The sequence below is a fragment of the Amphibalanus amphitrite genome, unplaced genomic scaffold, assembly GCF_019059575.1.
Source record: "Amphibalanus amphitrite isolate SeventyFive unplaced genomic scaffold, NRLGWU_Aamphi_draft 000309F_arrow, whole genome shotgun sequence".
Taxonomy (NCBI): Eukaryota; Metazoa; Arthropoda; class Thecostraca; order Balanomorpha; family Balanidae; genus Amphibalanus; species Amphibalanus amphitrite.
The window spans coordinates 605,394-631,200 of record NW_024881804.1 but is presented as its reverse complement, the minus strand read 5'-3'; the positions used below and the strand labels follow the sequence as shown (position 1 = coordinate 631,200).

Here is a 25,807-nt window from a genome sequence, read left to right as displayed (position 1 = left end):
TGCTAGCTCGGATTTTCAAAATTTTGGGTTTTTGACCCAAAAAAAATCATTTTTTTTTTAGAAAAACACAAAAAACAAAAAATCCGAATTTCGAAAAAAACGGAATATATGTGATAGTCCCTGCGCTCTCCTTTATACATACCAAATTTCAGATCGATATCTCGTTTTTTGGCCAAGTTATAGCGAAAAAAAAAAAACAGTTCAAAAATGATGACGTCAAATTTTTGAACTTAATTTTTAGCGAATCTAGACCACGTAGGGCAAAACAAAGACCACCATTGAACTCCCCGTGACGAGCTGCATCGATTCGATACCCATTTTATGCAAAATATCAACTTTGAAATTTGACCTAATTTGACCTGACCTTGACCTGACCTTGACCTGACCATGACCAAAACGTGAGCTAAGCTGGCCCTAAAGGCTGCCTGACCCACATAATCGCATTTTTCATGTAAAATGGACCATAAAACATGTATCATACGACACTTTCATATTGTAACTCCCCAGTGACCTGACCTCTGTGACCTGACCTGGTATCAGTGATCTCAAATAATAAAATATGTGTTTGAAGAACATTTGCTTATCAATGATTTTCAATGAAATGCATTTTACTCGATTTTACAACGCATTTCTTGAAATGCCTGTAAACGGTGAAAATTCTACCTTTGACCTGACCTGTGACGTCATCGGTTTGACCTAGGTCAATAAAATTGGGTCACAAGGTAGTTCCCTGATAGGGCTATCCAACACCGTTTGCCGCTTGTCGCTAAGTTGCGTGGTTCTCGAGATCATAGGGGGGGGGGGGCAAAATGCCCCCCCCCCCAACAGGGCGCGTTGCTCGGCAGAGCCCAACGGGGCGCGGGTAAACCCACGCCTCGTAGGGGGGGGGGCGAAACGCCCCCTGTCCTTTTCCGTCGATTTCTCCTAAACGGCTGGAGATATCGCCAATAATCTTTCAGGACCCCTCCGGGAATTAATTTTACACATTGTGACCAAAAATTTTTCCAGAGACTATGATAAGTTGGCCACAAATGACGTCAGAATGACGTTATGTTTTACCATTTTCGACCGAAAAAAGACCTTCGCGAGAAGAACTGTCAGGCCTACAGCTTTGAAGATAGAGAAAAATGCTAAAAACATAAAAGGTGTAGAATTGACAGGGTTACAAAACTTCTATCTCGAATTTTAAAATTTTTGAGTTTTGACCCCCAAAAACCAAAAATGCATTTTTTTTGGAGATATTAGCCATTTTTTTTTTGAGTTTCGAAAAAAACGGAATATATACGATAGTACCTACCGTCTTCTATCTACATACCAAATTTCAGATCGATATCTCGTTTTTTGGCCAAGTTATAGCGGCCAAGTTAAAAAATGATGGCTAAGTTCAAAAATGATGACATCAAATTTTCAAACTAAATTTTTGGCAATTCTAGACCACGTAGGGCAAAATAAAGACCACCATTGGACTCCCTGTGACAAGCTGCATCGAATCAAGAACCATTTTATGAAAAATATCAACTTTAAAATTTGACCTAATATGACCTGACCTTGACCTGACCTTCACCAAAACGTGACCTTAGCTGGCCCCAAAGGCTGCCTGACCCACATAATCGCATTTGTCAAACAAAATGGACCATAAAACATGTATCACACGACACTTTAATATTGTGACCCCCCCCCCCAGTGTCCTGACCTGTGACCTGACCTGGTATCAGTGACCTCAGATAGCGAAGTATGTGTTTGACGAACAATGTACCATCGATGGTTTTCAATAACTTACCAATTTACTTGATTTCACAACACATTTCTTGAAATGCCTGTGAACGGTGAAAATCCGACCTTTGACCTGACCCGTGACGCCATCGGTTTGACCTAGGTCAATGAACTTTGGTCACAAGGTAGTTCCCGGATGGGGCTATCGAACGCCGTTTGAATTTTGAAAATCGGCCGGTAAATTCCCGAGATCTTAGGGGGGGGGGGCAAACGGCTCCCACCCTACGGGTGGTAGGGTCCGCCAGTAGCCCTACGGGGTGCGGGTTTTAACCCTCGCCAGCACATGCCATTTTCCCATCCTAGAACGCACATGGGGGGGGGGGGTTGCCACCCCCCGCGCCATTTCGTTCCTGTTGGAGATAGAGCTTAGCGGTAAAGACCAAAAAGATGCTTTGGGAAGAGACGAATCCAATGATACCCAGTTTTACCTTCTCAGGTCAGTCATTGACCTTCCAGGTCAGGTCAAACTAAAAAATGTTGCTGTTTTGGGTCACCGTTGGATATCAAGTGCGCTGCTTATCAAATACCGATGACGATGCTGTTTTCTGGTGCCAAGCCAGCTAGAACCTCCTTGTCACACTACCCGACTAGAATTTTGCTGCTGAGGTCATTTCAGGTCAAGTTAGGTCAAGGTCAGTTATATGTATTTGTATGTCTGTGTGTGTCTGTGTGTATACTGATGTGTGCACCGATTGTTTTTGGGTCCATATTACATGAAATCATGATCTGAGAAGCTTTTACCAAAAATGCAGTCAAAAACTTCACAAAAAGTAAATTCAGCTTGCCTAAAACGCAATTATCTTAGATGACCTAGGTTGAACTTGACCCTGACCTTGACCCCTGTATATCATCGAACAACATGTACCATGATAGGTGGGAGGTAAGACTGGCAAAAAAGGCCGAAATCAAGGTGTCAAAAGCTCACAAGGCCCATGGCAAACGCAAGATGTTGAGAATTGGCCATTTGGGTCATGACATGACCTGAAAAACAAGGTCATATCTCCGAAACCAAAAATCACAGAAACTTCAAATTTTAAGAGGATTTCAAAAAAGGATAGAGGAGCAGCTATACCAAAAATCAGCCCTCTAGCTCTAAAAATGTTGAGTGCAGAGCAGAAAGACTACCTGGGGGGTGGCAACCACCCACCCCCCATGTGCGGGCGAGGGTTAACCCGCGCCCCGTAGGGTAGGGGGGCGAAACGGCCCCCCTGTCCTTTTCCGTCGATATCTCCTAAACGGCTGGAGATATCGCCACTAAACTTTCAGGACCCCTCCGGGCATCAATTTCACACATTGCGACCAAAAATGTTCCAGAGGCTATTATAGGTTGGCCACAAATGACGTCAGAATGACGTCGTGTTCTGCCATTTTCGACCGAAAAAAGATCTTCGCGAGAAGAGCTGTCAGGCCTACAGCTTTGAAGATACAGAAAAAATGATCAAGACTAAAAAGGTGTAGAATTGATAGGGCTACAAAACGGCCTTCTCGGATTTTTACATTTTTGAGTTTTGACTCTAAAAAAATCAAAAATGAAGGTTTTTGATATATTAGCCTTAACCCTCGCCGGCCGAGGGGGGGCGGGTGCCGCCCCCCCATATGTTTTTTTCGCGATAGCTCCGAACACGCTGGCGATAGAGAACTTAAACTGGGCATACCTGACCTTTGATCCAAGCCGCATCTTTTGACACCAACCGCATTTTTTGTTCAGGTCAGGTCACTGACGTATGACGTCATAAGTGAACCTCTGCACGGTCTTCAGATGTCGCAACTTCGCAACGCCCTCACTGCCAGAGGAGATGTCACAGGGAAATGAAACTTGCAGGATCTAGTGTCCATTATGAGTCTCACAACCTATTTATCTCGGATTTTTCCTAAAGGTCATACGAGGTCAGGTCATTTTCGTGACCTCACCATTATAAGTCAACGGGAAAAAATGAAAACTGCTATTCTGGCGCCGGGAATGATCTCCAACTATCTCAAGCACACAGAATCGTGATTCGATGCACTCCTTGCAAGGTTAGATGCGTCATAAAACCTGAGGGGGGGCGGATATCCGCCCCCCGTCGGCGCGCGTGTTAACCCGCGCCCGGCTGGGGGTCCTGGATTTCCACGCCCTGCTGGGGGGGTGTTTGAACACCCCCCCCCCTTGTAACTCGGCTCCTGGGCCACGTAGCGATACGCAGAAGGCGGCGTTCGAAAGAGCGTCAAAAATAATGACAAAATTACTTAGGTCAATTTTTTGGTCAGGTCAAAGGTCAGGTCACCAGAGGTCATTGAAGGCAAAATTTCGCCGACTTCCAGGTCGAATGTCGAAAATTTCCAAGAAGCCAACGCATAACTTGGGAACCAATAGAGCTACAGCGCCGCGGAAAAGCGCATTCGATAGCCCTATTAACGCCCTTTCTGAATAATACCCTCAGATTTGACCTAACGTCAACGGTTTTGCCTGCAGGGGGCAAAAACTGCAAAAATAGCCGATTTTTTCGGAAACAGTTTTTCTGCAATAACTTTTGCCCCAAGCCCTGTACGAGCTTACTTTTACCGGCATCGTGTTCCTCTCGTCAAGACGCATCGAATGAACTATAACTTGACCTTGAAAGGTCAACTTGAAAATTTGACCTCAGGTCAAGGTCATGACCTGACCGGAAAGGGTCATGTTGCATATCAGTCGATCCGTATCGTCGAGCTGAACACATCTAAGGCGTTTTCATCGCTCTAGCATGCCTCTATCAAAAGTTATTTGCGAAAAACTGTTAGATATTATTCGTGACCTAAGATGACCTCAGGGCATAAACAAGGGTCACGGACACCATTTTCATGTTCAGTGTGTCTAAACTACTTGTAATTCAGTGTTTGTGAGCGTTTATAATGTCTTTCGTCCAAAAGAGGCGCATTTCAATTTTCTCCCATTGACTTATAATGGGGAGGTCGCAAAATTGACCTGACCTTAGGTCATCGATATCAAAATTCTGAGATATACATTTTGTACATGCTATTGCTCTTAGCAATCGCTGAAAGTTTCAAAGCGATCGGTCACTCGGTGTAGCTATGACAGACATTGAAACTTTTTATGAGGTGAGGTCACTTCAAGTGACCTGGTGACCTGACCTTGAATGACCTTGGTCTGAAATTTTTACAACATGTGTAGAATTGATGTATAATAAGGTGTACCAAAAACGGCGGCGCTCCGCGCCGCCGTTTTTGAGATATTCGCGAAAAACCACAAGGGGGGTGTTCAAACACCACCCCCAGCAGGGCGCGGGTTAATGGTCCATTTTACATGACAAATGTGATTATGTGGTTTATGCAACCTTTGAGGCCAGTTTTAGGCTACGTTCTGGTGAAGGTCAGGGCAAGTTCAGGTCAAACTAGGTCACATTTCAAAGGTGATATTTTATAAAAATGGGTATCAATTCGATGCAGCTCGTCGCGGGAAGTCTAATAACGTCTTTGTTTTACGCTATGCGATCAGAATTGCTAAAAATGTATTTTGGAAACTATGCGTCATCATTTAACCCGCGCCCCGTTGTGCTCTGCCGAGCAACGCGCCGTGTTGGGGGGGGGAGGGGGCATTTCCCCCCCCCCCAAGATCTCGAGAACCACGCAACCTAGCGACAAGCGGCGAACAGTGTTGCATAGCCCTATCAGGGAGCTAACATGTGACCCAATTTTAATGACCTAGGTCAAACCGATGACGTCATAGGTCAGGTCAAAGGTCGAATATGCAAATAGCGGGAAAACCGCGGCGCGTAGCGCCGCGAAATTTGGTACGACTATTCCATCAATTTTACACATGGTGTGCAAGTTTGAACCTCCTAACTTTTAAGGTCAGGTCACCAGGTCACTTTAAATGACCCAACCTCAAGTGACTTGTTTGCAACTTTGTCACCGTGCCAGAGCTACAGTAGATGTCGGAGGCCTTTGAAAGTCGCAGGATGTTATTAGGTCCTTTTTAGCTACAATTTGTATATCTCGGAATTTTGATATCGGTGACCTAAGGTCAGGTCAATTTCGCGACCTCCCCATTATAAGTCAATGGCAGTGTTTGCCATGGGCCGGGCCAGCCCAACGGGCCATGGGCAGGGCTGGGCTACGGGCTGGGCCGGGCCCTCAAATATCATGGATTAATAAATATCATGGCTGTGGACGGGCCGGGCCGCGCATTTACAAACTGTATACACGCCTTCGGAGCGCCAATCATATTGCACCAGCCGCTGGCGTGACGTCGGCCATGACGTCAGAGAAGGGGCGGGGCGAAGTGGGTTAGCCAGCTCAGTAGGCGGAACTATGGTCAAGCGTACCCATTTTCGGGAACGCATTTTCGTTCCCATGTTTGGGAACGATAAACCCAAATATGGGAACGCCATGTAGGCATTATTTAAAATAAGAAAAAGAACCGTTAAATGACGTCCGAAAAATATAAAACGATCGTGAACCGCCTGATAGTTGTCTCAATATTGTTGGGAAAGAGTTTGATATTGTAAGGCTCATCGTAGTTTCAAATCGTTCCCCTATTTCTAAAGCAGTCCATCACCCGGGCCGCGAGCCCAAATTTGGGAACGCTCTCGTACACTGGCGCTGCAAGCGTTCCTTATTATGGGAACGGCGTACCCAAAATTGGGAACGATTTCACCGACGGCTTTCAGGGGCTCTTTTCATTAACAAGCATCACGTCCAACGCCGCAAATTATTGTTAACGCAACAATCATCAGATGACCTTTCCGGCAAGACCGTTGCATGTTTCGCCCGGTCTTCTGCGCTTTTATTCCCGTCGATCTCGCAGCGGGCACGCCCCCCTCTGCAGGATTACGTAATCCACAACGCTCAGCGATGTTCAACAAGGTCTTCCATACCTATATCCACCGTCCGCGCCGAGGGTGGAGACATGTCAAGCACCTGTCTGCTAATCACCGAGAGTTGACGAGCACAAGAAGTATCCAAAAATGGGAACGCTGAATATGTTACACCCTCAAAACACCTAGTCCCAATGAAAATCTAGTTTTTTCCTTTCTTAATGAGTGTAAGTGGCAAAAGGCCTGGTAGGATGGGCACGAGGAATGATCGAAATCAGCATAAAAATTATAAATAAGCCACACAGAGCGACCTATATCAGAGAAATTCCCACCAAACGATCATGCTTAGAAACGCCGAAGACAAAAACCACGCTCATGACGCTGCTTATAAAACAACGCTAAACAGCTAGCATCCAAATAAAATATGTCTTTCAGGGCTGATAAAATACAGCTGAATGATTTTAAACCACTGAAACTGAGTTTACAACAGTAGTTCGGTAAAATCACTGACGTTCCACGCGGTCGATCGCCCCGACACCAAAAGTCAACAATATTACCTCGGGACTGTCCGCGTGTTCGCTTGCATATGTCAGCATCTGGTGTCGCTAGAATGATACTTCATAACCAGGCGAAAATTATTATACTTGACCTCAAAATGTAAAAAATGCTTCATTTTCCTTAAAATTGCATGTTAAATGTCATATAACCCATATTTCCACCATTCTGTCATTTTTAAAAAAATCATTAAAAATATCATTCCACGGTCAATTTCCTTGTTCCACGGTCAGATTAAAGATAACTTTATGGAGATTTAGTAGATACTTAAATCAGCGTGCACTTTTTTGAGACGTGATGCACTTTTGAGTTTTAGTGGGCGAACGGCCGAAAAATTGCCTTCCGTTCTCATAAATGGGAACGCCCGTTCCCATATTTGGGAACTCCGTTCCCAAAAATGGGAACGTTCCTATATTTGGGTACTCATGACCATAGTTCCGCCTACTGAGCTGTTTTCACAGCGCGGCGGGCGGCGCAGTGCGGCGAGCGCGCGATTTTGTTTGTAAACAATCGTTGCCAAGGCCGTATTGGTATAGATGGTTGCAGCGTGATTGATTTTGATTGTTTGATTGATGTGATGCGACAAGTATCATGGATGAGGATACTTACGATAGCATAATTGGTAAACACAGTTGCCTGCAAAGTTTGAATGTCAATCAGACCGATCGTCCACCAAGCGCCTGTGGCCAAGTGGCTGTGATCCTCGCATATCACCTAGAGGAGCCGAGTTCGGTTCTCGGGGCGGCGAGTTTTTCTAATGAGCTCCGACGTCTAATTGAACGGTTTTACGTAAGCCTATAAGTAATATAAAGCAAACCCCTCTTATTGACGAACGCGGTTGGCGGCTCACACGCATGTTGCAGGTCAGAGTGGGTGGTATGAAACGACGTGTCTCGACCGTCTCCGTGTTGTTTGCTAGGTGTGCACGCTGTCAGTGCACGGGTTTTGTGCATTTCGCCGAAAATCATTCTGGATTCTAATGAAATCGGACGTCTAAATAGGCCGACTCGGCGGCGCTCTGAACGGCAGACGGCTTAAAAGATCAACTTGAAACTTATACGCCCGTCTAGCGGCATCGATTTTGGCGAGGCACTTTTCGGATCTTCGGCATTTTGGAGCATAGTTAGAGATCCGAAAAGTGCCTCGCCAAAATCGATGCCGCTAGACGGGCGTATAAGTTTCAAGTTCATCTTTTAAGCCGTCTGCCGTTCAGAGCGCCGCCGAGTCGTCCTATTTAGACGTCCGATTTCATTAGAATCCAGAATGATTTTCGGCGAAATGCACAAAACCCGTGCACTGACAGCGTGCACACCTAGCAAACAACACGGAGACGGTCGAGACGCGTCGTTTCATACCACCCACTCTGACCTGCAACATGCGTGTGAGCTGCCAACCGCGTTCGTCAATAAGAGGGGTTTGCTTTATATTACTTATAGGCTTACGTAAAACCGTTCAATTAAACGTCGGAGCTCATGAGAAAAACTCGCCGCCCCGAGAATCGAACTCGGCTCATCAGGTGATATGCGAGGATCATAGCCACTTGGCCACAGGTGCTTGGTGGACGATCGGTCTGATTGACATTCAAATTTTGCAGGCAACTGTGTTTACCAATTATGCTATCGTAAGTATAACTTGGTCTTTTGGATGAACTATTTTCCCAAACAAGATCAGGGGTTTTAGCTAGTTGTAAATATTCAACACAACATCACAATTTCTCAGCGAGTAGGTAAGCTCCACGATCCGCGAGTCTTCCGCTCCGCCCCTGCACTTGACGTCACCTGCCAAGCGCCGCTACAGCATTTCGCTCCGCCCATTGGCATGACGTCACGGCTCGGTCTCCGAAGACGTGTATACAGTTTGTAAATTTGCGGCCGGGTGACTCATCCGGCGTGACGTCAGCTGCCCTTGACAAGGCCGTGACGGGCTTGTGGCCGGCGGTCGGACTGCCGTTGATCGGGGGCGTTGCCTTGCACCGATCTGCAGCGGACCGACTGGGGGTCAGGTCACTGCTGGCAATGTGCCACTCTGTGGATGCACGTATGCCTGCTGCTATGCTGCATTGCTGCCATGGGCCTGTCCACCGACCGTATACCTACACGGAACGCGCACCTACCTGACACCAGTTGGCAGCGCCAAACTGTGACGCATAGATGCATTTCCGACCCGGCGCCAAGGCTGAGAAATAATAAAGGTCGGCAGACACCGCCTCCGGCGGCGCCTGTTTGCAGTAGTGGCCCTGTCTCATCCCCTCATCTGTCCACTTAGACTCCCATACAGACATCAAGGGCTGTTTGTGATAGCTGCATCTACACACATGCACGGCTGTCCGCTAGGGTGTGTCATATCTAATATTTTTGTCTCAGATCAAGCGCTTCCGCGGATATTCCTTGTCCCTGGGTTCATTGAATCCCATTGGCACTGTTCTTTTTTCGCTGCACCGAAAATTCAGGCGGCGCGGGCCCAATCAATTTTGACATTTCCCGTGGCGCCCGGCGTTAAAGTCTCCATACTGAACACAATGCGTACCGTAGCGCTAACACCAGCCATATGACTCGCCGTCGGCCTGTAGCGGCCAACACCGTTTGACGGTTAAAATTCGATTGCTATTTCTTGTTTAAATGGACGTCGGACGAAACATATTGTTATCTTAATGTGTTGAGGCCATTCAGGGACCCACAGATGATTCATATAATAGGATCACGCTGGGCATTGGCAAGACTATCACGAGTGGGGCAGGGAGAATGAGAGCACGGATGGACAGAGGGCAACGTGAGCGGGGTCTCGGGTATCACCCCTCCGTCGGCAACACAATGTGTCGGCTTTCGAGTCATGTGCTGTCTCTCCGAGGCACACGAGCTTGCGAAGAACGTGGGTGAGTCTGGTTTCAGCTGCGGCGTGAGCAGAAGTGCGTGTGGCGCAATCGAATCGGACTATCCGTGCCGCAGTGATGCCGTTGCGAAGCAAGGCGAAACATTTTGTTATCGGGTCTTCCAGTGTGCTGCCGGTAAATCATCTGCCTACAAACAGAGATGTAGTGAACTATGTGAGACTCTTGGCAGGGGATAGAAAAAGTGAGCGGACAGTCACTGCATGTTTACGTGCGAAGCAAGTCTACGAAAGATTTCGCCGATCGAACAAGGTACCCAAAAGAATGCGGGAGGGATAAACGAAACAAAGTCTTTCTGAAGCGAGTCTGTTTCGTAGTAAGCTTTTTTACATCGCCCGCTGCCGCTGTAAAGATCGGCGAAGCTATACCTGTCCGCTTACAAACCGGGTACCGCCAGCGGAAGTAGCATTCCTTCGAGACCAGAGAGGAGTTCGGAAGATGAAACTGGGTGGTGTGGACTACGAGGAGACGAGGAAAATACGTAAGACTGCGAGCCTTAGAATGAGACGGGAACGGAACGAGGGGAGGGGCGACGTGGGTCAAGCTGGTCCTTCCCACCTCCGTACCTATTCCAACGGCGTCAATATCGACGAGACAGGTCAGGTAGACTCATCGGCAACGATCGACACCAACGACAGCAATGAAGACGTCACAAGTGAATTTGAGATGCAGGAATGCATCAAAGACGCAAACGATGATGATATGACAAACACTGCACTGGCAGCTGACTGACAGGTATGGTTTATCCAACCGTGCTGTAGCGGCCGTCATCAACGGTTTTCAGATGGATATCGGTCGCGTAGCGAGCGGCAAAACAGAATTGCTGGTCGACCCGAAAAAGTATGGAGAGAAAGATGCCGGGTGAGACAAAGTACAGTGGCAGCGCGGGACCAACAACACAGCGACGCTGAGCTCAAGGCCATGTACTTTGATGGAAGGCATTATCAAACTAGCACGGGTCGAGGCGGCTACAGGGCAACTGAGGAACATGTGGCTAATGTAGCAGAACCAGGAAACGAATATCTCTCCAACTTTACGCCAATTTCGGGTAAAGCCATTGATCAAGCCAATGAGCTGATACACGTTGCCACTCTGGCTAATAGGCTGCGGTGGCGCGGCTGTCAATACGGGCAGACCTGGTGGAATATGCCGAATTTTGGAGCTTATTCAAGAGAAAACGGTCCATTGGTTTGTTTGCCAGCTGCACTCGAATGAGCTTGTACTCAGGGAAGTGTTCCAGAACTTGGACGGCAAAACCAGTGGACCCGGATCATTCACGGGGCCGTTGGGCAAAGCAGCCGGCTGCTCCGTGCACCGTCTTTCTCCCGTGAAGTTCCGACCGGTGAGCGGCCCAAGGCTGGAACTGCCGGACAACATCATCGCGGACCTCAGCAGCGACCAACTCCTGCCGTATCAGCTCACCAGAGCCGTGCGGACGGGCAACATCTCCGCAAAGGAGGCCTGGCCTGCAAGAAAATGGGTCCCCTGAAGGTAGGCAAGGTAGGCAAATGCTAATTCAGTTGAATTCAGTTTGCTATTGAATTGCAAAGATGCATCTTTTCTGTGTAACCGTTTTCTAAATAGAGGATACTGTCTCGCTTGCATTGCTTACATCCATATTGACAGCGTTTGTCGACGCTAACAGGCGAAGACGCGCGCGGCTGGTGTTAGTGTTATCAAACGCATTACGCCAAACATGGAGACTGCAACGCCGGGCGCCACGATAAATCCCGAACTTCTTTCAGCCGGCGCCGATCGAATTTTCGATGCATGGAAAAAAAGAACTGCTCCAATGGGCTTCCATAGACACAGGGACAAGGAAAATCAGCGGAAGCGCTTGATCTGTTTCTAGTGACACACCCTACAGTGTCCGCGATAGCCTCACCTACAAAAAGACACGGCTGTCCGCGATAGCCTCACATGCCGACATTCACGGCTGTCCGCGATAGTCTCACCTGCAGACGTGTGCGGCTGTCCGCGATAGCCTCACCTGTAGACATGGACGGCTGTCCGCGATGGCCCTACATTGTACCACATCAGGCTGTCCGCGATAGCCTCACATACCGACATGCACGGCTGTCCGCGATAGTCTCACCTGCAGACGTGCGTGGCTGTCCGCGATAGCCTCACCTGCAGACATGGACGGCTGTCCGCGATGGCCCCACATTGTCATTACGTCAGGCTGTCCGCGATAGCCTCACCTACAAAAAGGCACGGATGTCCGCGATAGCCTCACCTGCAGACATGCACGGCTGCCCGCGATAGCCTCACATACCGACATGCACGGCTGTCCGCGATAGTCTCACCTGCAGACGTGCACGGCTGTCCGCGATAGCCTCACCTGCAGACATGCACGGCTGTCCGCGTTAGCCTCACATACCGACGATAGTCTCACCTGGAGACGTGCGCGGCTGTACGCGATAGCCTCACATGCCGACATACACAGCTGTCCGCGATAGTCTCACCTGCAGACGTGCGTGGCTGTCCGCGATAGTCTCACCTGCAGACATGAACGGCTGTCCGCAACGGCCCCACATTGTAACACGTCAAGCTGTCCGCGATAGCCTCACCTACAAAAGGCACGGCTGTCCGCGATAGCCTCACCTGCAGACATGCACGGCTGTCCGCGATGGCCTCACCTGCAGACATGGACGGCTGTCCGCGATGGCCCCACATTGTAACGTCAGGCTGTCCGCGATAGCCTCGCCTACAAAAAGGCGCGGCTGTCCGCGATAGCCTCACCTGTAGGTATGCACGGCTGTCCGCGATGGCCTCACCTGCAGACATGGACGGCTGTCCGCGATGGCCCCACATTGTAACCCGTCAGGCTGTCCGCGATAGCCTCACCTACAAACGGGCACGGCTGTCCGCGATAGCCTCACCTGCAGACATGCGCGGCTGTCCGCGATAGCCTCACCTGCAGACATGGACGGCTGTCCGCGTTGGTCCCACATTGTGACACGTCAGGCTGTCCGCGATAGCCTCACCTAAAAAAGGCACGGTTGTCCGCGATAGCCTCATCTGCAGACATGGCCGGCTGTCCGCGATGGCCTCACATTGTGACACGTCAGGCTGTCCGCGATAACCTCACCTACAAAAGGCACGGCTGTCCGCGATAGCCTCACCTGCAGACATGCGCGGCTGTCCGCGATAGCCTCACCTGCAGACATGGCCGGCTGTCCGCGATGGCCTCACATTGTGACACGTCAGGCTGTCCGCGATAGCCCTACCTACATACATGCAAGGCTGTCCGAGACCTCGCCTCCAGACATGCACGGCTGTCCGCAAAAGCGAGGCTAAAATAAAAAAGCACGGCTGTTCGCGATAGCCTCACCTGCACACATGCACAGCTGTCCGCGATAGTCTCACCTGCAGACGTGCACGGCTGTCCGCGATAGCCTCACCTAAAAAAAGCACGGCTGTCCGCGATAGCCTCACATGCCGACATGGACGGCTGTCCTCGATGGCCCCACATTGTAACACGTCAGGCTGTCCGTGATAGCCCTACCTACATACATGCAGGGCTGTCCGAAATAGCCCCACCTATAGACATGCCCGACTGTCCGCGATAGCCTCACCTCCAGACATGCCCGGCTGTCCGCGATAGCCTCACCTCCAGACATGCCCGGCTGTCCGCGATAGCGAGGCTACAAAAGGCACGACTGTCCGCGGTAGCCTCACCTGCAAACATGCACATTGCACGGCTGTCCGCGATAGTCTCACCTGCAGACGTGCACGGCTGTCCGCGATGGCCTCACCTGCAGACGTGGACGGTTGTCCGCGATGGCCCCACATTGTGACAGGTCAGGCTGGCCGCACTACCCCCTGCCTACATACATGCAGGACTGTCTGCGATAGCCCCACCTAAAAAATGCCCGGCTGTCCGCGATAGCCCTACCTACATGCATGCAGGGCTGTCCGCGTTCGCCCCACCTACGTATAGTCGACTACAGAATGATGTTCCACTTTTCACAGGCAATCATTTGTCTGGGGTGGTAGGCTGTGCCGCATCACACGGGCTAAGTTCACAAATTATACCTTTGTCCCAATGCTCACAATCGACAATCTTAATTGCGTGATAAACGGCACAACTTAGCGCTCCGGTCAACTGATAGCTTCTGAGGAGTGGAACATCATTCTGTAGTCGACTATACATGCTGGGCTGTCCGCGATAGCCCCGGGCCGTCCGCGATAGCCCCACATCCATACATGCAGGGCCGTTCGCGATAGCCCCACCTGTAGACATGCCCGGCTGTCCGCGATAGCCCCCACATTGTGACACACCAGGCTGTCCGCGATTGCCCACTTAGACATGGAGGCTGTCCGCATAACCCACCTGGTCACCCACGGCTCTCGTGACCATTCACTGCCGTTCACTGTGATCTCACAGTCTGGCTCTCGCCAAAAAACTATCCGTTAGGCGCTCCACAATTAACACCCTCAGTGGGGTGGCCCGTTACACATCCTTTAGCCTGTAAGTACCAGTGCCCGATATGTACTTACGAAAACTACAGAATGCCACCATACACTTTGAGTTGTGCTGCCACCAGGTGCCAGTGCACCCTGCACCTGGCCTGTCACTGGGGCTGGGCGGTAACCTAACCTAAATGTTCACTCCACAGCTAGTTCGGCCCGCCAGCCCAGCCGGCTCGCCATTCGCCACCAACTGGGGCATTCCACGATAGATCGACCAAAAAACTTAAAATTTACACCCGCATATTTTATTTTTTGCTAAAAATTGGTCTAACGGGTTGTGATGGGCGGGGAACCCAGCTGTGGCAAGGATTTTTTCTTCGAACAACGGTTTCCGAGATATAGCCTCGGGCAGTTCCTGGAGGTCACGCTGCATCCCTATGTTTGGCGGCTTATAACTCAGAAACTATTGGTTTTCTATGGTAAAAACTTGATATGGTTCAACTTGGAATGAACCAGCGAACGTTTTGACGATCTCGGATTTTCGATTTTTGAAAATTTTGATCACGTGACATCTTGATCTTTTTTTCGAAGAGTGACCTTGATATTTTCCCAACTGAAAGTCGCAATTTCGTCTGATGACGATTAAAGCCTTATCAATTGTCATTCATATGCGATAATAAAAAAGTGGCTTTCGGCCTGCGTTGACCTCAGGTCAGGCCATTTTTATGACCTGTCCATTATAACGAGCGGGAGCGACAGCGAGATCTCGAGAACAAAGCAAGATAGCGACAATCGGTAAACGGCACAGGGTACACATGGATAAGGTCTACAATTTTTACTCAGGTCATTTTCAGGTCAGGTCAAAGATGACGTCACAGGGGTAAAAAGAAAGTCTAAATGGCGGCACTACATATATATGAAGTTTTTCTCGAATAACTTTCGAAGTATCCCAACTAGGAACAAACTAATAGCACCATCGTGATCCTCTCGTCGATCCGCATCGAAACATGTGTATGTTGACCTCGAAAGGTCAAGGTCAAAAGTTGACCTTAGGTCACGTGACCTTAAGGTCATCATATATATCATTCGATGGGCCTTGACGCGCTGAACACAATGAGCCTATCCTCGCGGCTGTATCTCAAACCTGTAAGGAGTTATTAGCAAAAAACATTTGGTGACCTTTAATGACGTCACATGACCCAAGAGCAACGTCACAGTTGACCAAGAGCAAAAAAGACCTCAAGGTAGTCAAAGTTAGTCGCATATGAAGTCACTCATGGTATATTAGGCAATTCCGACGCGTTTTAGTGTAAAAATAAGGGAGCTGATTTTTCCCCAATTGACTTATAATGTGGTGGTCAAGAAATTGACCTGACCTCAGGTCATCGGTATCGAGATTCAAAACGAACTGGCGCTAGGCGAAAGCAAACGGATTGGTGCCTATTCTACGTCTCTTTCTTTATTAGATCAAAAGGTACAGCCAAAACTATTTTGACTTCCTTTTTACCCCTGTGACATCATCTTTGACCTGACCTGAAAATGACCTCAGTAAAAATTGTAGACCTTATCCGTGTGAATCCTGTATCGTTTACCACTTGTCGCTATCTTGCTTTAGTCTCGAGATCTCGCTGTCGCTCCCGCTCGTAATAGTGGACAGGTCATAAAAATGACCTGATCTCAGGTCAATGCAGGCCGAAAGCCACTTTTTTATTGTCGCATATGAATGACAATTGATAAGGCTTTAATCGTCATCAGACAAAATTGCGACTTTCAGTTGGGAAAATATCAAGCTCACTCTTCGAAAAAAAGATTAAGATGTCACGTGATCAAAATTTTCAAAAATCGAAAATCCGAGATAGCTTAAACGTTCGCTGGTTGATTGCAAGTTGAACCGTCTAAAGTTTTTACCATTGAAAACCAATAGTTTCTAAGTTATAAGCCGCCAAACATAGGGTTGCAGCGTGACCTCCAGGAATTGCCTGAGGCTATATCTCGGAAACCGGTGTTCGAAGAAAAAAATCCTTGGCACAGCTGGCTTCCTCGCCCATAACAACCCATTAGACCAATTTTAAGCAAAAAATAAAATATGAGGGTGTACGGCTTTGGTCGATCTATCGTGGAATGCCCCAACTGCGACTTCTTTCTTCCCGTTTATTATCCAGGCGACAGACGGCCGCGCCCCCTCCGCCTCAACCCACTGCCAGTGAACCCGCTCTCGTGTCAAGGCCGGCTACGACAGCCGACACCGACAGCCGTGGCTCTCCCGCCGCCGCAGACATCTCGGTTAGTTCGGGCGGATGCTTCCCGAGACCCTGCCGTCGACCGTCCATTGCAGGCCGTGTCACCGCTGGGCCGGCAGGTCTCCGCTAAACTTCCCGGCCTGCGGATCCCCCACACCGGAGGTGGTCACATTCGTCTGCGAACCGCGGCCGCCGCCGACGGAGGCGCAGTCCCAGCAGCTCCGGCCTCTCCGAGTGGTCCGACTCCGAACCCTCGCGTTCTGCGGGCCCAGCCGCCCAAAGCAACGGAGTCAAAAGCGCCCGCGGACGGGCGGCAGCCGGGCTACCGCAAGAAAAAAAAACTGGAATACCTCCACTTCGACATTCCGACGGGATCTCGACAACCCCCGCCGCCCCGGGGGCATTGGGGCCAGAGAGAAGCCGGACGGGTCTGTCCGCCTCATACTTGATCTTTCACAGCCGGACGGCCACAGTGTCAACTCCCACATTGACCGGTCCGAGTTCACTGTCCAATACGGCGGAAACACGGTCTCAACCTCCCCTCCTCGCTCGCCCAGGTGTCTGTGTCTGCCGATTCCTTCTTGCGTAGCTGAAAGACGCCCCGAGCGGAGGGGAAGGAGACTTGGGAACGAATGGGGTGACGGTGGGGCGGTGGGCGGGTCTGTTAGGATCCTAGTTTTACTCTCGCTGATGCACGTTGGTGTGGAACCCGTTCGGCGTAGGAAGACTATGGTGGTGATGTTTGCCAGCGTTGCCTTTCTTTCACGGATTTTGTTTTCTTGTTGGATTTTGCTGCTCACATATCGATTCACACATACATCACTCGCACTCAAGACTGAACAGTGAACATTCAACTCGACTAATGTGCCCCGCGCCCTTGCCGACGGCTCGCCGGCGGGCACCCGACTCCGTCTCCCGGCCGGCCCCGGCGCGGCGACGCGGCGCGGCCGTCCCGGTTACCTGACCCGGCCGGCCAAAGGTCGGACCGGCTCCGGCCGCCGCTGCCAGCCCGCGGCGGGCCCGGGGAGGGGTACTACACTACATTCTTCCATTGTCGTGGTAACATGCTTGGTGAGGGCAAACATTGGCATTATTTCTTTCCCATTAATATTAAAGTATTGCCTGATTATCTCGTCTAGTGCTGCCATCTGTCGAATGTTGTTCTCCCTAGTTGTTCATCCTAGGTGGTAGGTAACTACACCTGCGCTATCTACATCAGCTGCCCCGCATGACACTAATGTCATATACCACCTAATATACACCGTATAAGCGGACCTTTACACCACAGACCACACGTAACATACATATCATATACCGTAGGTAAAAGTATACCAAAATTTTGTCTATTCAGTTGACCTTCAAGGCGGAGGAATGGGGGCATTTTTTGCCCACCCTCTTTAGTTTTTTTTCTTCAAAATATCTCCAGGACCGCTGCGCCGATCGTCACCAAACCTTCAGTACCCTCCCGTGAACAGATATTGCACATTTTGGAGCATTTTTAAGGCTATGATAGGTTGGCCGCTAATGACGTCGGAGTGACGTCACACCTGCCATTTTCGACAAAAAAAGGTTTCGCGGGAAGAGCTATTAGGCCTACAGGTTTTGAGATACAGAAAAAAAATGTTTAAAAACGGTGCAGAACTAACAGGGCTACAAAACTGCCATCTCGAAAGTTTGAAACCCTAGAATTTGGACCCCGAAAAAACAAAACCTTTTTTTTTAATTTAACCCTCGCCAGGCGAGGGCCGTTTCCATAACACGGACGGCGAGAAGGGTGGTACGACCCCCTTCGCGATTGGCTCCTATAGCACCTAGAAACGCCAAATTTACAGGGTAGGTGGGTCGATAGGAGATCTTGCCCCTGTGAAAGTTTAGTGACTCTAAGTCAATATTTAGGGGAGTTTGGGGGATATGATTGCAACAATTTTGCTAAAACATGTTAAAGGTGTTTTGCTTATAACTATTTACCTAGTCAAGATAGAGCAAAATAAAAGCACCAGTGAATTCAGGACGTCCGTGCGCATCGAATGATATACTTTGTTACCAATTTCAGTGGACTCTGGAATTCAGTTGCTGCTAAGCTAGTCCAATTTTCCCCTGACCTTGTACCGGTTTTTGTGACCTGGTGACCTGACCTGAAATGACTGGGACTTCAAATTTCCAGGAAAGGTGCAAAAATGTTGCCCAGAGGGTATGCCAAATTTGGTGGCGCTACAAGCCGCCGTTTTTACGTTGTTTGCGAAAAACCTTAGGAGGGTTGCCTTCTATTCACATACCAAAATTTTAGATCGATATCTCTTTTTTGGCCAAGATATAGCAAAAAAAAACGTTCAAAATTAATGACGTCAAATTTTCAAATTCAATCTTTAGCAATTCTAGACCACGTAGCACAAAAAAAGACCATCATTAGCCTCGCCGTGACAAGCTGCATCGAATCAATACCCACTTTATGCCAAAATATCTACTTTAAAATTTCACCTTTTGACCTGACATTGACCTGATCTCCACCAGAAAGTGACCTAAACCTTTCCTGATGGTCTTATAACCAACACCATTGAGTTGGAAATGAAAATTTGACCATAAAACATGCATCGCACAGCCCTAGTAAAAATGGGTTTATGTGGTGACCCTTGGTGACCTGACCTGTGACCTGACCTGGTATTATCAGTGACCTCTAATAGCAATATATGTACTAGGCAACTGACGCCCTATCGCTGATTTTCAATAAAATTCGTTTTACTCGATGTTATAGCGCTTTCCCTAGAAGAACGGTGAACGGCCAAACATTTTGTCTTTGACCTGACCTGTGACGTCGTCGGTGACTCCGAGTTCAATGACATTAAATTTCCCGTGACAAATTTGACAGGGCTTTCGAACACCGCTTGAATTTTGCGAATCCATCCAGTATTTTTTAGATACGGGGGGAGGCAAAAAATACCCCCACCGCGCGGAAGGTGGCCGGGAGGCGTATTCGCCAATAGTATTACACGAATCGGCCCGACCAATAGCGTGCCTCTTGAGTGACGTCAGCGTGGCGTCATACGTTCGGTCCTCGCCCTTGGTGGAGTCTATTGAAGCTAAGTTTTAAGTTAACGACATTTAAACTTCGTCGTACTTGTTGCCGCCGTGGCGCAGTGGTTAGAGTATCGGAATGGTGATATGAAGGTAGGTGGTTCGAATCCACTCGGCGACATCAATTTTCGTGTTATCTGTCATTGTGCGTTTTTTGGATACATTTGCAACGGCGTGCACCTAAGAAATCAGAGGTAAGCATTCTTCAAATGAATATGTTGCATACCTAAGAGAAATATTTGCAGTCCAACCGATTGGTTCGGTTTCGGTATTTTCCAATGGTTTTTGTTTGAATTTGGTTTGGTATAGGTGTTCTGATTTTCTGTGATTGACAAATGACATCACTAATGCATAGTGCATACTTTGCGAACGTAGCCAATGGAAAGACAAATGGTGCTGGGCGATGACCATTGATCAATATTTCTCACTGCCAATGGGTGATAGCACCGAGCACGCAGCTCCTGCTGGATATGACAGGGGTGGCGCTGACCTTTTGAAAGTAGGTGGCACTTGGCAAGGTAAAGTACCTAAAAGTAGCGAAAACTAAGCTAAAAATCGCACGCTGGTTAGCATGCAATTAGATAGTTTTCATGTAAGAATCACCATGCACAAAAAAGTTGGGCATAGCTGTTAGCGTAATCAGGGGACGAGATTATCAGTTTCCAGCCGTCAAAGGCGTCATCTATAGGAGCTATGCCTTAACTATAACTTTAACATTTCTGCCACCAGGGGATCGACAGTATCGACAGTACCGTAACGCAACACAATTGGTATTTCAGGTACAGACTGCAACTGCAGTTCTTTTGCAACTTATTCCTTAATCAGATGAATACTTGTCATAGATTTATTGGGCGTACGATATTGGCGTGCGAACTTAGGGCCTAGGGGCCAAAAATGCGTGTCTAAAACCGACTTCTTAGAAAAGAACCGCTAAAGCAGGGATCGATCCATAGACCTTTCGCTCATCACACCGAGACTCTAACCACTCGGCTACGACCACACACTGTCAATTGAATTGCCATATACAATTAAAAAAAGTCTCAACTCAAATCTGGCCTCAATGCATGATTGTCACGTCGGATGGCTATGACGTCGCACTAGAGATGTCGCTAGTTGGTGGGCCGATTCGTGTAATACTATTGGCGAATACGCGGCCGGGAGGCCCACCGCCTGCCGGGTTAACCCTCGCCCTGGCAGGGCATTTTTCATAACACGGCCTGGCAGGGGGGGGGGTCGATGCGACCCCCCCCTCGCGATTGGCTCCTATGGCACCTAGAAACACCAAATTTGGTAGGTAGGTGGGCCCCCTGGAGTTCTCACCCCTGTGCAAATTTGGTTGCTCTAGGTCAATATTTAGGGGGTTTTGGGGGGTATGAATGTAAAAATTTCGCTAAAAACAGGTCAAAAGTTTTTCGCTTATAACTTTTGATCTAATTAAGATAGAGCAAAAAGAAAAGCACCAGTGACCTCAGCACGTCAAGGCGTGTCGAATGATATACTTTTTAGCTTGCTTAAGTGTACTTAAAGTTCTTTCTTAAATTTTAAGTAAACTTAAATTAATAAATTAAGTTTAAGTTAACCAAATTGCATCATATCGCATATCATTCGATTCTGCTGATCACCAGGAACACAATGATACCATTTTTAAGCTCTAGCGTCATTATGTGCCAAGTTATTGGCAAAAACGTCATTTGACCTCAGTGTTTTTACGCTATCTTCGAAAAACCTTAGGGGGGGTCGCATCGACCCCCCCCCCCTGCCAGGGCGAGGGTTAAGCATATCTAAACATGTCTAAACAAACTCCTACCAAGGGTTTGCAGGCCAGCGTAGGGCCCTCATAAGACGAAGTCGAGCCCCCGGAGGCTAGCATGGTCCTTTGGAGTCCGCTTTGGGACCCTAAATGGCCAAATGTGGACGTGGGGCCCACAAAAACCAATGCGTAACCCTTTTAGACCAGCGTGGGGCAATATAAGGCCAGTGTGGGGTCCTCTAAGACCAGCGGCGTGGGGTCTTCTGAGGTCAGATTGGGGCCCTCTGAGAACAGCTTGGGGCTATCTGAGGACAATGTGGGCCTTCTTAGGCAACGTGGGCCCTCTGTCTTCTGAATTCTAAGGCTGTCGCTGGGCCCTCAGAGGCAGGCGTTGGGACATCAGAGGCCACCTCGAGGGCCTCGACGGTCAGACTAGCCATTATGCATGTTTAAGCCCTCTGAGGTCGAGACGGACCCCTAGATGCCGGCATGACCTCTCAGAGGCCGGCACAGGCTTACTAAAACCGGCATGGGTTCCCTGAGAGCGGAGGGGGCCATCAGAGACTTACTCAAGGGCTCTCATGAGCCATCGTGGGCCCTGTGAGGTCAGCATAGGCCTTCAGTGAGGCCATTGTGGGTGTAGAGTCCGTGTCCAAAAGAGACCTGTATTGGCTGCCTGCCAAGCACCAACTGACCCGGCCGGCCAGGGAACTGACCCGGTCGGCGGTCACAACATCACGTGATCACAGTAGGGCGGGGCGACACTGGCCGCAGTGCAGACAGCGCGGACGCCAGTTGATACAGCCCAGACACCAGTTTTGTCAGATATCGTCACCAATTTTTCAGGACACTTCCGGGCATTCATTTTACACATTGTGACCAAACAGTTCCTAAAAGCTATGATAGGCTGGCCACAAATGACGTAAAAAAGACGTCATGTCCTGCCATTTTCGACAAAAAAAAAGGTTTCGCGGTAAGAGAATTCAATTTTCAGGCCTACAGTTTTGAAGACACAAAGAAAGTTTCTTTTTGTAAATAAAAGGTGCAAAATTAATAGATCTATAAACCTGTTATCTCATACTTTTGCAAAATTTGGATTTTGACCCCTTAGAATAAAGGATGGATAAAATAGCAAAAAAAAATATTATACAGGGCTTTCAAAGTTCGAATAAAAAACGAAATAAATATTATAGTCCCTGTCGTCTTCTATCCACGTACCAAATTTGAGATATATACCTCTCTTTTTAGCTAAGTTTTAGCGGAAAAACTGTTCTTAAATTATAATGATAATTTATAATTCAAACATGATTTCCAAAACACATTTTTAGCAATTCTGACCGCGTAGCGCAAAACAAAGACCACGATTAGACTTCCCGTGACGAGCTGCATCGAATCAATACTTACAGGGTCATTCAGAATAAAGGAACACATTTGTTTTTTGTCTCAAGCCTGTATTTTTTATCGCATACTGGTAAAACAGGCGCCAAAACATTCGCAAATCGATGCTATTTTGCTGGATATCAGCGGCTGACGTCAGAGAACTACAGCTGGCCATCTATAGTACTTGTTCCAGGTGACCACCGTTTTCGCGAAGGCACAGCTCAGCTCTTTTACAGTAGATGTCGGTGGCCTTTGAAAGTCGCAGGATGTTATTAGGTCATTAGTAGCTACAATTCGTATATCTCGGAATTTTGATATCGGTGACCTAAGGTCAGGTCAGTTTCGCGACCTCCCCATTATAAGTCAATGGGGGAAAAATCAACTCCCTATTTTTACCACTAAAACGGGTCGGAATGGCCCCATATACCATACATGACTTCATATACGATCAACCTTCACTACCTTGAGGTCTGTTTTGCTGTTGGGCAGCTGTGAGGTCATGTGACGTCATCCAAGTTCACCAAAGGTTTTTGGCCAATAACTCCGTACAGGAACAAGATACAGACGCGTGGATGGACTCATTGTGTTCAGCTCGTCAAGACGCATCGAATGATATACATGATGACCTCGAGGTCACGTGACCTGAGGTCAACCTTTGACCTTGACCTTTCGAGGTCAACATATATATCATTCGATGCGGATTGACGAGAGGATCACGATGATGCATTAAGTTTGTTCCTATCTTGACTAATTCGAAAGTTATTCGAGAAAAACTCTCTCCATATCTAGCGCCGCCATTTTGACTTTTTCGACCCCTGTGACGTCATCTTTGACCTGACCTGAAAATGACCTTTGTAAAAATTGTAGATCTTGACCGTTCGTATCCGATGCCGTTTACCGCTTGTCGCTATCTTGCTTCGTTCTCGAGATCTCAGGGGGGGCGGTCATCCGCCCCCCCCCGTCGGTGCGAAGTTGGCGCAGACCCCCGTCGGTGCGCGGGTTAAACATTTATTACACGACACTTTCATATTGTGATCCTCAGTGACCTGACCTCTGTTACCTGACATGGTATCAGTGACCTCAAATAGCAAAATATGTGTTTCATGAGCAATTCGTGCGCGCCAACGGGGCGCGGGCTAACAAAAGGATCCGTTTTTTTTTTAATTCAGGGGTTTATTTCCAAAATCACTTTTTGGGGGGGGGTTCAAAATAAAAACAATTATATAAAAGAAAAGATAGCAGTTTTGCACCGCTGCTTGTTTTATATCTTTTTGTTTTTTTAACCCTCGCATGTGTGCGGCGTTTGCCAGCTTCTAATGTGTAGGGGGGGGTCGGTTGGACCCCCCTTGCCGTTTGGCCCCTGATCGAGCTAGAGCTTCGCGGAAAAAACGAGCGTGTTGCCCGTGACGAGAGGAAGCCGATGATACCCAATTTTAAGGTCCTAGGTCATTGGTTGACCTTCCAGGTCAGGTCAATGACCCAAGGTCGGGAAAATCGGGACCTGTTAGAAAGTCGTAAAGTGTGGCTGCCAAGGGGTTTTTCGGGGTGCTGATCACGAATATCGTGTTAGTTTTGATCACAGATGATGTCTTTAAGCATTTAGACCAGGTCGGGTCAGGTCAGGTCAGGTCAACCAGTAGGCGTCGTGACGGGTATTCGTATTACGTGTCAACCGCCTCTGACAGCTTCGTAACATGTTACGAAGTCACCAAAACTACTTCGTAAATGTTCAAATGGTTGCTAAATTCGAATCAGTGTTCGCCACGGGCCCCAAAATCCCCAGCCCAGCCCGGCCCGGGCCCATGGGTTCAGAGCCCGGCCCAGCCCGTAGCCCGCTCTTGGCAAATATTCCAAGCCCAGCCCGGCCCGGCCCGGCAAAAATAGCAATCTAGTTATTGTCTTAGTCTATTGCTATAATAAGCATGATTGATTACACTATTTTGAGAACAATTCAAATTGCATGAATATTAACATGGCAATCATGACTCCCTTCTTTTCAATGAATATAATCATTTCAAGCACCTATGGCACAAATTTTAACAGTAACAGCAAGCACCTCAGTCAATTAGGTCATGACAGATTACACACCTATAAAAAGTTTACATGATTATATTAACTACATTCTATGAGTAAAGTTATCTTGCAAGCTGATGTGTGTGAACATTATCATTCATAATTGGTGACTCTAATGCATACTTGAAGGAAGTATTTGCCACATACTCTATACTTCCCAGCACTTACCAGCAGAAAAAAAGCTTGACTTATGGGAATTGATGAATCTGTCTGGGATTGACCTTGCTGTTAAATTCACTCCATAGATGCTGCAATATCAAAAGCCTGAGAAAGCATACAAAATAGGTGACACTAACTTTAGCACTGTCTTCCAAAAAAAGAGAAAATCCATCCATTTATCAGCAAAACTGATCTTATCTATTTTCAATTCATGCCCACGTGTCAACCAAATCTCTGTGGACAACTATCTGCTACTTTCCTTGCTATTTTATGTTAGGCTCTTTTCAAGATATTGATATCGCTAATAGCGTAAGCAGAAAACATGGTGAACTTGAAATGTCATTGGGTACTTTTGCGACTTTTACGCATCATCATCATCAATCAAAAATGAGCGAACACTTCTTTATTGTCGCAGCTGCGGCAGGTAGCGATTTTGACCAATTGTATAATAAAACATATATGATCAAGTTTTTGTTTTGTTTTTCGTTCGAGTTTTCAGACTTCGTGATTTAGGTTTTATTTTTTATTTGTTTAATTTTGTTTTTCACCTTGATACTTACTTTAAAAACGTATTTATTTGATATACTGTTGTGTATATTACCTAGATGCCGCCACATAAACATAGGGCCGCCGCATGGCCGCCGCCATGATTGCAAATTTTGTTGAGAAGGGGCTGGTTTGTTGTGACTTATTTTGACAAATTTATGGA

At 48.0% G+C, this 25,807-nt stretch overlaps 1 long non-coding RNA gene across 1 annotated transcript in view; it reads right to left on the bottom strand.

Annotated features, from left to right (window-relative positions):
- LOC122388129 overlaps positions 1–25,807 on the bottom strand; it is a 54,454-nt gene that overhangs the window by 4,828 nt on the left and 23,819 nt on the right. The window lies entirely within an intron of this gene.